Here is a 15,867-nt window from a genome sequence, read left to right as displayed (position 1 = left end):
TGCTAGCAAAATATTTCTGCCACAGAAACGGATGCATTATGCCTCATCATTTGCCTCGTTTCCATTTAATATAGTGAAGCCTGCCGAATAATTTGGCAGTTGTAGGCCGCATATTTCAATGAGGAACCTTGGTCATAACCAAGCACAATTTACATTTTAGCTTTGCAGAGCACTGTGGGTGTTGCCCTGCAGCGCCTACTGTGATGACACATGTCTCGGGTTCTGTGCTTCACCCCATGTCCGTGGAAAGTTCCTTTGTTCCTTTGATGATGCAGGGCTCAGATTCTCCGGTGGGGTTGGTGGACAGGACCTAACACAAAGGAAACGGGTTTTCTAGCGAAAGGAGTGGTCTCGCTACTACAGTGCACTTTTAAGCGCTCCCTGAAAGACAGGCAGCCTAGAAGGTCATTTATAAGGTGGGCGGGGGGGGGGGGGGGGGGGGGGGGGTTGGGGGGGGCCGGGGGGGGGGACTGGTTCAGCATCGCATTGTTTCCTCCAGCCACGTCTAAAACAAGGGCCTAGATAGAGGATGCTGAACCGGAGGTGCTGTATAGACCTGAGGTGGGAGCCTAGCTTATGAAAGAATTTAAAACGCGGTCCTTGTCAGCTTTTGCTTATGAGGCAGAGAATCCTGAATACATTTTCTGCTCTCACTCGGTGCAAGTGCACATACTTCAAAGCAAATGGTGCGCTTTCGAAATGCCTCAGTTGAAGGCAGTCTTGCCTTGGTTGCAGAACCTTAATTTACTAGGTAGAAAGCTCCCCTGAGTTCCATTCAGTTGCAGGAGTAAGCCTACGTTCTAGAGTGCATGACCCACAGGTTGGAGACTTGGAAATCACATCGGAGGCCCAGATTCTTTACATGTGGAAAGCTTGGGAGTTTAAAGCAGTTAACCACATGTAACCTCGGTCACATATTTCCATGCAGGAGTGGGGAAGTCGTCTCTCTAAAGGCAATACGTTGTGTACAACTGGCTGCAGTAATGTTCTCTTATAACCTTGTGGGTTGGGACCTCTACATCCAATCAAGGATGAAGCCGCAGCAAGTGGAGGGGTGGACCACCCAACCACCTACAGCTGGAAAAAAAGGTGTGACGGTAGAATCACCTTTATTTTCTGCAACTTCTAGTAGGCTGTCATGGGTACACAAAACACAAAGGAACGGCCAAGGGGGGGTTTAGAGACCAGCACGGGCTGTGTCCCCAGAAAAACAAGCACTGGAAATGCAATAGGTCTCTCATTAGGAAAGTTTGAGCTATTGGTCTTATAAATGACTTTTTTTTTTATATATGTGTTGTTTCTGAAAATAGCTAAATTAATAGCTTTGTCATTCACAATGCCAATAGTTATAACTTTCGCAAATGTAACACCTATAGTATTTGTAATGCAACATGTTTTGTATTTACGTGACTTAGATGTATTGATATTACAAATAACAATGGCTTTTAATTTTTTTAAATAATTAATACTTAAATAATTTATTTAATTTGTAATGTCAATAGCTTTAAGTTTTGTAAATAACTTCTGTGAAGATTATGTTCAGTGTTTTTCATTGTGTCGAAAATCCAAGAACAGAAGTGAAAAATCAACATCTTTTTGTGATTTGTAATAAAGCTTGTAAGCTTGAAAACTGCTTCAAACATTGAAAGAACATATTTGAACCAGTGATGCTGTGGTTGCGCCGGGTGATGCTGTGGTTGCGCCGGGTGATGCTGTGCTTGCGCCGGGTGATGCTGTGGTTGCGCCGGGTGATGCTGTGGTTGCGCCGGGTGATGCTGTGGTTGCGCCGGGTGATGCTGTGGTTGCGCCGGGTGATGCTGTGGTGGTGCAGAGTGATGCTGTGGTAGTGCAGAGTGATGCTGTGGTAGTGCAGAGTGATGCTGTGGTAGTGCAGAGTGATGCTGTGGTAGTGTAGAGTGATGCTGAGTGATGCTGAGTGATGCTGTGGTGGTGCTGAGTGATGCTGTGTGGGAGATGGGGAGAGTGAGAAAAAGGAGAGCAGGGAGAGGGAGAGGGTAAAGAGAGGGAGAGAGGAGAGCGAGACGGGGAGAGAGGAGAGAGAAGTGAGGGAGAGGGAAAGCGAGAGAGGGAAAGCGAGAGAGGGAAAGCGAGAGAGGGAAAGCGAGAGAGGGAAAGCGAGAGAGGGAAAGCGAGAGAGGGAAAGCGAGAGAGGGAAAGCGAGAGAGGGAAAGCGAGAGAGGGAAAGCGAGAGAGGGAAAGCGAGAGAGGGAAAGCGAGAGAGGGAAAGCGAGAGAGGGAAAGCGAGAGAGGGAAAGCGAGAGAGGGAAAGCGAGAGAGGGAAAGCGAGAGAGGGAAAGCGAGAGAGGGAAAGCGAGAGAGGGAAAGCGAGAGAGGGAAAGCGAGAGAGGGAAAGCGAGAGAGGGAAAGCAAGAGAGGGAAAGCAAGAGAGGGAAAGCGAGAGAGGGAGCGTAAGAAGAGAGGGGGAGGACGAGAGCGAAGGACGGAGGGGGGAGAGAGAGAGGAGAGCAGGCAGAGGGGGAGATGGGGAGAGGGAGAAACGAGCTCACAAAAACAATAACGCAATTCACATTTGTAGGCAATATTTCACGATAGTAAAGTACTTGAACGTTAAACATCGGTGGTGGTAGAGAAAGCAGCTTGGGTCTGGAAGTGATGTGACCCCATGATCTCAACTACCGTGTGCCCTTTCGTGTAGCTCCTACACGAAATAGGTAAAGTATAAAACGTATATCTGCACCTAAACTGTCTATGTTACGGGTATAGGGAGAGGGGCAAAATGATGGACATGAAAACAGGGAAGGGGCGAGGGAAAAGGAGTGAAAGCAAGAGGCACAGATGGGAACAGAAAGATTAAAGTAGAGGGGTAAATCTAAAGCAAGAAAAGGAGTCATAAAAAAGGAGAGAGAAAGTGGAACTAGGGAAGAAAAGATGGAGAGAAAGACGGACAGAAAAAGCAAATTAAGGGAAGACAGAGAAGGGAAGACAGAGAAAGTAAGAAAGAAAGTGAGACAAAAAGAATTCAGTACGAGGAGACGAAAAGAACAATTAAAAAAAAAAAGAAAGTTAAAATAAAAGGAGACACGGCCCGGCGGCCGTGAAAGTTAAAGTACGGCTGGCCGTGAATAATTAGGGGAGGAGAAATGCCTGAGGCAGAGCACTGGGGGCGTAGCGGATACCTTTGAAGAGCTGCTGGAGGCACCACGCTGGGGAACAGATGCTGTTTACAGACTTAAGATTCGATCTCATCTGTAGGGAAGTGTGTAAACGCTGCCGATACCTCATAATAATACATATAACTCTAGCCACACGAAAACAAGAAGACCTGGGTACTGAAATATTAAATATATAATTATACTGGCTCTTAGTGCAAAGCGGAAATCCGATCAGCTCCGGCTTGGGTCACTCTATAAAGTTAATGGTTCCACAAGCTCCAGTGGCACTGAACTTCAGTTAACAGTAAAATGCTAGTCTACGTTTAAACATTCCATTGAGACACATGTGATTCACGTAAATAATTTTAGTACGAGCAAGCTGGGGCATGCAATGAAGTCACAGCGCAATAGAGCAATGTGGAAAACCCTGTGTAAGAGTGTTTAACTGATGAACGAGAGTTCAGAATAGAGAGGACTGCAACTAATAAGATAGCATCAATGCGGGAAAAAAGCGGGCATATTTGAAATTACATCGTGACATACGGAAGGCTGCAGAGCCTGCTTCTGAGCCAGCGGGGTGGCAGTAGAGAGTTGTTTCTACCCAGCGTCGAACGCGCAAGACTGACACTGACGTGGCCAGGGGGACACTGGGATCCGCCATCTTGTTTGAAGGGAACCAACGCCTCGGAGGAGAAGCGGAGGCAACGCCGACTGCGGGCGTGGGAGAGAGCCGGGGACGGGCAGCATAGGGTGAGAAGCTGGTTCGGGCGCTGCTGGCTGGGTAAGGGAGGGAGTGGAATTAAACAAACTAGCCTGAATATAAAGGTACAAGAAAGTGCCGGGAAGTAAGGAAAGGCCTTAGTAATAAGAAAAGGGTAGGAGGAGGGTTAAGAGAGGAGAAGCCCCGGTGGGGGAGGGGGAAGTCGGTTCAATGGTGTATCCCTCACTGAGTACAGCAGAGGGAGATCAGCAGAAAGGAGGGCTGCAGAAGAAATGGGCAGGTAACAATTACACGGATGGGCTGGGGATGGCGAGAAGAGAGAGAGGTGATGGTTGCGGTCTTGTTCGGTAATTTGGGGTGAACTCAGGGAGATAGGTGATGGGGAGTGGACCACTGGTATCTAATGAGGCATGAACGTTGGTATCTATGTGGTGTAATGTTGTAGGTTGTGATGGCAAAGCACACTTTCATGCACACTTAAGGTGCAGCAGCCACTCCTCCCTCTGGCATAACGGGAGCCCAGCCCCAACCCACCATAACCAGGCTGCAAGGTCAATATTAAAAATAAAATGATAACTTCCTGTTATTATCATATTCTATTTTCTTTGCACTGTGCTCTTGGAGCAGTGGGGGGCGCTCTTCCGCCTAGAGGAGGAGCCCCCGCTGAGGATGTAGAGGGAGGTAATAAGAGACTGTATATATTTGCTTCCTTGGGTAATCTAGATCTGGATGCGGACAACAAATAAAGGATTATAATTTGCAAGATGCGGCTTGCCTCAACAAAACGATATTTTCTGGGAGCTCACGTGGCTGATGGTTTGTTGCACTTTCCATCCTTAAGCAAACCCATCCACCTACACAAGCTGGCGGCGCTTCCCTCCAGCGGAGAGTGCCTGTCTAGCAGCAGTGCACACAAAACATACCTCGGGCTACAATCCGGATCATTTTCACTGGCCACAAAGAGAGGAACAGGTTTAACTCCAGACTCGTGAAAAAAAGGAAGGAGTTTTCGGACTTGAGTGACAAGTGCCCTTTGAGCAGACAAGCTGTGTGACGGATCTGGAAACGGACCAATGAGGTGCCGACATAAAGAATGCGCGGCTCTGATGCTCTTCACTACACGCATCTCTAGACAGCGCTTCAAGCTATAAGACGCAGCCTGCCACCAGCATCGGACCCAGGGCACTGTTAGTGAGACTTCAAGGCGCTTCTTTCTGGCAGGTAAATCACCTCAGTTAAGATGTGCCCAAGTGTTTCTTAAATGTTGATGAGACAAACTAAAGAAATGCTTTTATCTCCGGCCGCACCCCCACGCTTACACACAAAGATTAGCAGAACAAGACGGAGGGCGTTGCTGTGGGAAGAGAAATGCGACACGGCCGCAGCAGGGGGTGGTGCGGGGAGAGCGGCGATGAGGGAGAGACAAGGCCTGGCGGCCGTGAATAGTGTGAAGCAGCAGGGGCCTTTGAAGTGAAGCTAAGCTTCACTTCAAAGGTGTGGGAGGAGTGCGGCTGAGGCAGAGCGCACGCTGGGGGAAGCTTGTGGGGCGGAGCGGGAAGAGCTGCTGGGGAACAGATGGCTGGCGATTTGATGCTGTGCACGCGCATTTTAGGTCATTGCGCTTGCGCATTGACCTAAAAGCGCACAGCATCAAATCGCCAGTCTAGTTAAACCTCGGTTTATGCCCCTATAGTCTTGCTCCGCTCAATGCACATGCGCATTGAGAGGCAAGACCTAAAAACGATTCACAGCACTATCCTGTCCCTTTAACAGGATAGTTTCCCTCACCCACCCGAGGGTGGCATGCTTCATCATAGGGAAGTCTGCTCGCACTATTAACCTAGTCATAGTGCGGCCTACAAACCTCTCACTGAGAGGGAGGAGCTCAGGAATGTTTTGTTTGTTATGAGGGAAACCGTCCCATAAAAGGGACACCCCATTAGCATCAGCTTTTTCCTTTCTTGTAGATCCAGGGTTCCTATTGTGTGGTGAATTGATTCTCATGAGTAGTCATAAAAGAGGCGAAAGAGAGGAGAGTGAGTTTGTCGAGAGACGAGAAAGCACTGGAAGAGAGGGTGCTTCAGAAAAGACAGGCTAAGATATCATCAGAAAGGTCATACTGCGTCTCAGAGGAAGTCAATAAGAGTTTAAAGCGTTTAGAAAATCATTTATTTTTTAAAGATACTGGAGACGCACAATGATAACAGGGACAACACAATAGTAGGGGCTGGGTAGTTTTAACGCTTATTACAACTTGAAACTTAGTTAGGTCTGCATTTTTCCAATAATGGGAACATGATGTGAAAGGGTCTCTCCTTAATATATGAACTGGCGCCTAAAAAGTGGCTTAGGGCTACTATCTTAGCAGGTTAAATACGGTCTGAGGCCAAGCGGACAGGGTAGTTCAGAGATTTAATTGGAAAATGTGCGAGGCTTTTTCTGCAGCAGTGAAGTGTGCAGCACGTGTGTGTGTAGATAGACACTTAAGAAAATATTAACATTCTGAAAGTATAAATAAAACAAATTAAAAAAGGAAAAAATTACAAAATATGTTTACCCACTTGCAAAGTTCAAAAACGCTAGAGCTACACAAGACTTAATCTTCCGTGGGGCTCTCGGTCCAACCTTCTTGGTCAAATGTGCTGATTTCGTAATGCTTTTAGAGGAATACGTGCGAGTCTAAAACCAGATACAAACCACTTCCTCAGGATCGAGGATATGCTGGTCAGGCAGAATTTCTAACCACTGCTGGCTTGAACAAGGGACACTGGCAGGAGCTCCTGAAGGACAGCACTGTGGAGAGAATATCTTTCAGTGTGCCCCTCGCTTCTCAGAATTCAAACCTAAGCCCTCCACACACAAATACGCCACAGCCATCATCCATCGACTGGCAAACAAGATTCATCAAAGGACACAAGACCATGGACTTGATTAACCTGGTGATTTAGCTATGTGGTCACTGCTGAGGAGAGTATTTCCCGTAGCCGGAGGCAGCACAGAGGAGCATTCCAGGAGCCCACTAGTCTCTGGGTGAACCATTCCCACAGCATCAGTGGGCAGGTTATCTAGAATCCATGTGGCAAGGAAGCTAGTATGGCAGGAGCACAGGAAACTGGACCTACTTCTAGATGCTGACCCATCAGTCTGACCCAACTGTGTGCCTGGTATTAGATTTGGAAATTTCCTTTGATACTCTTGGATGGCAATACATGTCTGATGTACGTAGGAGATTGGGTCCTGGGGTGTGTAACGTTCTGGCGGGTCAGAATATCTATACTAATATAATAAAGAGAGAGCCCAAACCTTTGAGGCGGGTATTCCAATCACAACACCCAATACAGCGTTGGAAAGGGCAGTTGCAGCAGAAGGACATAGGCTATGCAGACGCCCACCATATACATTTAAAAGGTAAAAGAACTGTGCCAGCAAAGTAGTCCCTTGTGGGAGTGTCTGCGTTGTGATGTGGGCGTGTGCTGGGGGCGTGACAAACGCTGGGGGTGTGTGGGACGTTCCGCCCTTCATACCATGTCTCATATCGTGTGCTGTGGGCGTGTGCTGGGGGTGTGGGCGTGTGCGAGGCGCGGGATTACGGGAAAAAAAGCGAGCGTTGTACCCAATATTTCATTGTTTTTTCTTCCCAGGTTCTGTACATTCCAGCTCCGGGTGTCCATCCTGCTCCCTTTAAATACCCCTGCACCCCATAATCATAACCCTCCCTTGCTCCTTAAAATACCCCAACACCCTTAAACACTAACCCATCTTAACCCTATAAATATACCTTGTACCCCAAAACCCAAACCTAGCCCTGAACCTTAAAAATCCCCCTGTACCCCAAAACCCAAACCTGGCCCTGAACCCTAAAATACCCCTGTACCCCAAAACCCAAACCTGGCCCTGAACCCTTAAAATAACCCTGTACCCCAAAACCCAAACCTACCCCTGAACCATCAAAATAACCCTGTACCCCAAAACCCAAACTTACCCCTGAACCCTAAAATACCCTTGTACCGCAAAACCCAAACCTAGCCCTGAACCCTAAAAATACCCCTGTACCCCAAAACCCAAACCTAGCCCTGAACCCTAAAACCCAAACCTAGCCCTGAACCATCAAAATAACCATGTACCCCTAAACCCAAACCTAGCCCTGAACCCTAAAATATCCTTGTACCCAAAACCAGCCCTGAACCCTAAAAATACCCCTGTACCCCAAAAACCATACCTATCCCTAAACCCTAAAACTACCCCTGTACCCCATAACCCAAAACTATATCTGAACCCTTAAAATACCCAAACACCCCAAAACATATACCTCAGTACCCCAAAACATATACCCCTATACCCATACTTACCTTATCCAAGCATGTTTAAAAAAACATGCTTTTACCATTCATGCATTTACAAAGAATTTCGTTGTAAATGTATGCGTGGTAAAAGCGTATAAAATGTAATGCCAGGCGTTAAAATGGCATTGCGGAGTCATGGTACTTTCGTAATGAAAGTATGCGGAGTGATGGTATGCGGAAAGAAAGTTGCGGAATAATGAGTGTTTACCCTCCCCCGGTAAGTACATTGGTGGCACGGCGGCCCACATCTCCAGCAACATACTCATATTTTTTCACCACCGATTTGAAAAATGCACAGGTCTCTCTCATTGATGGCCAGCACCGACATACACTTTTAGACACACCTCCTGCCACAAGTTCTAGAATTGCGAACTTTAGAGCTGGGGAGCTACGTTCGAATCTCGGCATCAGCTCAACATCCTGTGATTCCAGGCAAATTGCTTTGTCTCCCCGTGCCTACCACAAATGAATGTGTTCTTCTGTAATGTAAATTGTGCTCATGCCATCTTGTCGAGTTCACGCTATATAATATTGCAAGGAAAAATAAAGTAGGGAAACTCGAGTTCACACACTACTGAATGCGCACTCTTAAGTGCATCAGCAGTGCACTGTGAATCTGAGTGTTTCACAGGTCTGTCACAGATAAGAAATGCTATCAAAACGAAATCCTACAAAACAATATACTACTGGCCGGCAGCAATTCATACCCGGACAACGTCGGGACGGGCTGCTAGTTATAAATAAGGCTGACTTCAAAGGTAAAATTTGGCATTATAAAAATAAACAAATAAATCGCCTGGGGAGCCTACTTGCACCTTAGTTAGTTGCCCTAGCAGTGAAGCTGATGGCTGCCACACTTTAAAAACTTGGGCAGGGGTGGGGCATCCGCTTAGAACCCCACAGTCTCGCTACATGCTGATAATTTGAAAATATAAAAACAGAGCTATCCGTGCCAACACCACTACAGATTAAACATTCTTTTCAGTAGTATCTTGCGTTCAGTTAGTAAAATGGGACAGATCGATAAAATGTGTGTCAGGGTTTCTTCATGTAAATGGCATAGTCTGCACTTAGCATCCTGTGGTTTCGGTTGCCATTTAGGGATGTATTACAATGTTCGACATAAGCCAAATCGTAGGTGAAATAACTTATTTTTATAAAAAGTTCTAGGTAAATTTATTAAATTTATCTGTGGACAAGGTTGCTTGTAAGAATCAATAATTGTCCAAGCGTGACTTCTTTTAATGAAGTCTTCTTTGTCTTTAAACCACAACGTCGTTCGTATTGGTTTAATAATTACGTTCTTAGAGGAGAACCTTCGTAGTGACATATGTAACGAGAAAACCTTTCTGTGTTCGTTTTTGGTTTTTCAAACCAAATTCAAGTTTAATCTGTGAAGATGATGCATTCTGAGGAAGATGAAACAATGCGGAAAACCTTATTTTGTGCGGAGTTGAGAAAAGCCCCAAACTTTCCTGGGAACGCTACTATGCCACATTTTATACTAAAGTGTAGAGTTACTGTGGCTACTTTAAAGCTTCCTACAGGCGAGTGTGGAATGGAGCCAAAATTCAAAGGGTCACCCATCGGCTGGGTGGCCACTGGCAATCAGAGCAAGGCCTATGGGCGCGCTTGCCATCAAGGATAAATTGCTGAAACTATTTCTGCATACGTTTACATTGTCCAGAGACTATAATCCATTAATGGGAGTAGATTTAAAGAGCACTGAGAACTGCTCCACAGTTTGTCACATATGCATCTGTGATATCACTGAAGAGCTTTCCCAGCTCAAGGGACTTCCAAAAAGGCTTCAGAATCTTGGGGAAAAGCAAAAATTAATTTCACAGGGGACCGATATATCCCACTGGGTGTGGGTTGCACGCAGGACAGTTTGACACATTGGCAGGTCATACCTGCACTCCACTCACTCTGGGGCATAACAAACACAGAGCCACAAAGTCACTCCCTATTACAGACGCTACGAGCAACTTTTGTAATGGAAAAATCTTCAATGTCATGGCTCAGAAGCTCGATTCACTCCCATGCTGGTAACCCAGTGGTTCTGGTGAGACAAACTGGAGACATATATAGGCCGTGCTACTAGAAAGAATTTGAGAAACAGTTAGCTTATCCATACAAAATCTCCTGCAATGCCAAGCTCCAATACGTACAGTTTAACATCCTGCACCAGACGTCCTGGAGGGGACGAAAAACACGTTTTGGGTTGTCTGGTTAACTGTTGAGGGACGTTACTGGTGAGAAATCAGCGAGAAGCTATAATCCATTGCTAGTCAGCCTAGAGAGTTGCATCCTGGGCCTTTACCAACATCCAGAGGCTTGCATATTTGAGAAAATGTTTGTAGATCTAGTCTTCCTGATAGCCAGAATATCCATTACAATGCAAGGTACAATCTCACCCTCGGATAACACCTTGATATTAGACTGTTTTGAGATGTGCACAAGTTGAGGATGTCACCCTTTATAAAGAGGCTAGAGGCCTTACAAAATACTTCACTCTAGATCTACTGGAGAATATATTATTTGCCTACAAGGATGATATCAGGGATGACATAAGAGCAAATGTGTTCTGTTCATTAAATTCCACTTGCCATACGTGGCATATATAACAAATAAGTTGGTATGGCAGGTGTCTTTTTCTCAACGTATAGTAATGTATGTTGAATTTCCCAAATGTCACAATGTTATCTTTGGCAATGAAGGGTTTCTTGCTGAGAGGGTATTCAACATAGGTACCCCTAAAGTCATATACCACCCTGAACAATCAACTCTAACCGCCTGATTAGGTTAATCGATTTTTACTTTATTAATCACACTGATTACAATAAAAATAACAGAGTAGATTTACTATTATGTATATATGTTAGCAAAATAGACAAAATATACCACATGGCTCACGAATAAAAGATAGGAAATATGAGTACGATTCGCTAGCACAAGACCCTAAAATGTTATAGGCATGGTCTAAGAATTTCAATATTTTCATAATAAATCAATAACTTGAGGCATAAAACAGTACTTGACAGCCGCTGGAGTACATCTTATTTTTGCATCCTTAAAAGCAGGAGTAAATATAGTTTCCTTAAATTCAAAAGTTGTGGGCAAGTGCACAGTATATGCATTAGGTTTTCCATTAATCGCACAGTGAACTCTCCCCCTTTTTGCGTACCTGCAGGGCAGAAATTGGAAGTAGTAACTGCTCTACCAGGCTCTGGTGACTTAGTGGACTGATGCGTCCACTATAGGGTCCTATGTTCAACGTCATGGCCACAGGATCAAATCTCGGCGGGTCTACTCAGCCTTTCGAGGTCAATAAAATGAGTACCATTGAGTTGGGTAAAAATAAACATCTGTTATTCAGCCCCGAGACACCCTTGGGTGAATTAATGTGCGCTTTACAAATACACGTTATGTTACGTTCTACATGTTACGTTCTACATGCTTCCTGATTCCAGGAGGTACCACAAGTCGACAGTATCTAGTTCATTAAGAGGTTCTGCCAGAACCTGGTATAACAGGGATGCTAGCACATCATGCAGTACTACCAGAGCAGACTCCAACTTAGGCTAGTCATCTTGATCACAGAAGTGCCTACACTGCCAACAATAATTCACTAAACCAGGATACTGACGGTTGTTTTCAGTCCTGTGGCAAAGAGAGTACAGGGCAGTTTTTGAAGTCAAACATAAGCTGTAGCCATGCCTTTTAGGGAGAATATCTTTGCACAGACCAATCACAACAGTGCTCGTGGAAAAATCATCAAAGATTGTTTTTCACACTATATGAATGAGGTTGAGATATAGCATGCCACGTATGAGGTAACATTATGGAAACTCGATCAGACTAGGGGAGGCCTGATGAACTATCCAGACACCCAATAATTGTTAAAACAAAAGGCAGGCCGTAATCCCTTCTGTGACCTGTACCCTCACCAGCCATGCACTTTGGATTCTGGTACTTATTGTTTAGTTCCCCCCTGTTTAATAAATGTTTGGTGATACATATTAGAACACAAGGCAAACAAAAAAGACCTGACCTGGGTAAACTATTCGCGTCAGACATGAACTAAAGCTCTTCAAAATAGTGGGGTTGAGAGCACGCGAAGAAGGATAAAGCAGAGCAAGTAAGAAGGTGGAGATTCAAAGTAGGAAAATTGTGCCAGACATGGACTGAGAGGGATACAAATCCTACTGAATAATCAAGCTGGGCAGACACGTGGAGGAGCACAGAGCAGACAACTGGGAGCAGTGCATATATAAACCATGAAAAGGGGGTGCAAACGTGAAATTGGGCATTACAGCAGGCACGAGGATGAATATCAAAATCGGAGTCAATCATGGGCCCAGGAGAGATTGACAAGTACAAGGAGCCCCAAAACTCCACCCTTCTCCATATCTCTCCCCACTTTCTGCACCTGACCACTCCCTTTTATCACCCCACCTCTGTGCTCCCCATACATTTGTATTTATTTATGTAGCGCTTATTACCCCTGACAAGGCCCCCAATCCGACATATTCCACACTCAGATACCTTATCGCCAGAACAATACCTTACACTGGTGCACCCAATTTGCCATCAAATTGCATGCTACCTTACGATCGGATAGCTCAACATCCGCCACTATCTTAGACATGGCGTTACAGAAACCCCCACTAATCTATACATGAATTTCCCCTTTTCCAGGGTTCTCTGCCTTAAGAGGCATTTGATAGAGGACCCTTCCCAATAACTGCCTTCTCGCCCAACACCGCACCCCATCACACACACCAGAGCAAGGCTTCCGGGCAGATGCCAACAGCCCGGGGAGCGCCGGTGACAATCTGTGCAGTTCATAGAGCTTTTCGGTGCATAAACAATGACAACATGATCAGACTGAGCCCAGAGGCCACATGTTGAAAACATTCAAAGATGTACAGTTAAATGGGACATACATTATTTTAACAGTCGTGTGGGGGAGAATGCGGTTTTAAAAGTTGTAGGAAACTTTTTGTTTGAAAGGGGGGCATCTTCGTTCAGTAGTGGCTTGGGCCACTTCTCCCCACATTTTCACTTACTTCACTCTGTTCCTGTCCCGGGTGGGGTGCTGCTGAAGTTAGGAGGAGAGAGTGGCGGGCACTCAGGGGCTGTGTCAGGCTCTGCTTCCTGAGAGGGCTGCTGGGAGTCCCACCGGTGCTGGCGAGGGGGCTGCTGCTGATGAGGGGTGCTGGAGGTCCCCGCTTGAGGTGCCGAGGGGGGGCTGCAGGGGTGGGGATCCTCAGACAGGCAGGCGGGCCCCTCCCAGCGATGGCCACCTTGGCTAGGAAGCAAGAGATGAGGAAGTGGCTACGTCTCCAGCAGCAGGCGGGGAGAGAGGAATGTGCCTGCAGGGGAGGCTGGGCCTGCCGTGGGAGGGGCGGGCCGCGAGAGGAAGGACCAGGCGGAGGGGGCAGGCTCAGGCGGGGAGAACTGGCGTATGAGAGGCCAGGCCCGAGGAATGACAGAGGAGAAGGGGAAGGGACAAAGAATCGGGGGCAGGATCAGGGAAATGTCCGGGCAGTCTGGGGAGGAGGTCCAGGCAGACGGCAGCCAGGCAAAGCAGCAATCTGAGGCAGGACAGGCCGAAGGGGGGCGCGTTGGAGAGGAGGGCGGTTCAGGGAGTGACACATGCCAGGGCAGGCCCAGGCAGACTGCGGGCCTGTGATGTGTGCACCGGGCATTGCACAGACCTGCCCTTAAGCCTTCTGAAGGATTGGGGGTAGGCAGGACCAACAGGGTATACGAAAGGCCCACGGCGGAACTGACGGGGGTTATTCATTATTGTAACTCAGCTGTGGAAGGAATGTGTACATGACATCTTTTTAAAACGTTTTACAACAGAGCGCTATGTAAACGCAGCAACGGTTCAACGCGTGACACTACGCTCCCCATGATGCAAGCAGGAAGCACTGCCGGGGGCTTCAGGGCGTGACCCGGAAGTGCCTGACCGGAAGAGGATGGTGCCGCGCCTTTCTGTTTTTTAGCATGACGTCTCGTGCTCCTCCCCCGCTCCGGCAACGCGCGCTGGCTTGTCGCGCAGTGGCAGGCCTGTGGTGCAGAGAGCCGGGCCAGTGTGGGCACGGCGGGTTTCATGCTATTTGTTGTTCCCAGTTTCATTTATTTATTTATTTCATGCGTTTTTATATCGCGCGGACTTTACCAGAAGGTGTCAGAGCGCTTCACAATAGGAACAGTAATGTTACATGAGGAGAAAATTACAAGTGTGCTTAGTACAAGAGCAAACGTTACGTTACATGAGGAAAAAGTGACAATTGTGCTAGTAACAACAGTAAACGAGATACAAGATGAGGTCGCAAACGATTCGTTACAAGAGGAAAGAGTGACAAGTGTGCATGATACTTAAGCATACTGGATACAAATAGAGGTATAATACTGCAATAAGTGGCAGACACTCCAAACACAAGAACACACTGGGAAGGCCCTTCTATAGGCATGGAGTACAGAATTTCCTATAGTGAGAGAACTTCCTTGAGGGAATAGATGTGGTGTGAGTTAGGTTTGGAAGTGTCTGTGAAGGAAGAGAAGTTTGAGGTTGGTTTTGAAGGATGGGGGAAAGGTGGTGGTCCGGAGCTGAGGAGGAAGTGAGTTTCAGATTCTCACTGCGTTGCCTGAAAAGGATTGCTTTTGTGTGCCATTCAACGACTATGAGTGACTAGTTCTTGCAAACAGTATAATGTCACCCACAGTTATAGCTTAGCACAGCCTAGGTCTGACACCTGTTGCTTTGCGGGGCTGCAGAGAAACAAAACATTTAACCGAGATTTCAATAGTCTGAACTGTCTCGCTGGCGAGAGAGATGGTTAGTAGAGTAGATGTTTTGGCAGCAAAGACGGGCGATGGGGGCTGCAAGCTGCAGTGGCCTGGCATTTATTATTTTGCAAATTCAGCATTCATTTAAAGTAGGGGGCACCTAAACTAGTTCGACAGTTCACAATACCGTCACGTCTATGGTAGAGGAACTTTATTAAGGCAAATTAGCCCATATAGGGAAAGGGTCCCAACACTGCTCTTCCTGCACACGATCGCCATTAAAAGGCCCAATGGTCGCAGGCAGGAAAAAACACAAGTAATGCCCTCTATGCACTTGGAGACAATCTCTCAGTGCATCTGGTGCATTGATTCTAAAACAACAAAATGCTGACCGGGTCGGAAATACAGTTTGCTTAAAATGCTTCTGAAGAGAGGCCTCTTCATAAACTTCCTGAACAGCAGGTATGATGGGGCTTGCCTGGTGTTGAGGGTAAGCTGTTCAATGTACTGTACAGGTGTGATGGAAGAGGCCGACACAGCACAAGAATATTTTTCTATGGACAGTTATTGGCACAAAAACAGCGCTCCATTGTATGCGCTAGTCATTAGGCACGTGCCATTCTCCGGACACTGAGGACGCTCACGTAACTCCAGGCAGACAGTGGAATGTGATCGATAGCAAGGAGACAGGCAAGCAAAGAAACCCATGATACTACCACGGGCACAGTGCACAGTGGTAGCAGTATTGCTGACAGTCCCACTGTCAGGAGTCCTCAGACCATCAGTAGCCGTACAACAGTCCCAGCCTCAGTAGCTGTGCAGCACCAGCATCACAAAAAAGATGCTGCTGCCAGGTCAGCACACT

At 46.7% G+C, this 15,867-nt stretch overlaps 1 protein-coding gene across 2 annotated transcripts in view; it reads right to left on the bottom strand.

The window, feature by feature from the left end:
* The window catches only part of CORO1B (coronin 1B), a 199,760-nt gene extending 185,588 nt beyond the window's left edge, over positions 1–14,172 (bottom strand). Inside the window, exons 1-2 of one of the 2 annotated variants that reach the window (XM_086953251.1) lie at positions 13,271–13,580; positions 6,553–6,648 (exon numbers count right to left, since the gene is read on the bottom strand). The gene's annotated coding sequence lies outside the window, so the exon portion shown is untranslated. Of the gene's footprint in view, positions 1–6,552; positions 6,649–13,270 lie in introns of both variants that reach the window. The other variant, XM_086953250.1, reaches the window with a different exon arrangement.
* Positions 14,173–15,867: the final 1,695 nt, after the last annotated feature.

This window comes from Lissotriton vulgaris, chromosome 1_2, assembly GCF_964263255.1.
Source record: "Lissotriton vulgaris chromosome 1_2, aLisVul1.2, whole genome shotgun sequence".
In the NCBI taxonomy this organism is placed as follows: Eukaryota; Metazoa; Chordata; class Amphibia; order Caudata; family Salamandridae; genus Lissotriton; species Lissotriton vulgaris.
This window is presented reverse-complemented; position numbering and strand designations above follow the sequence as displayed.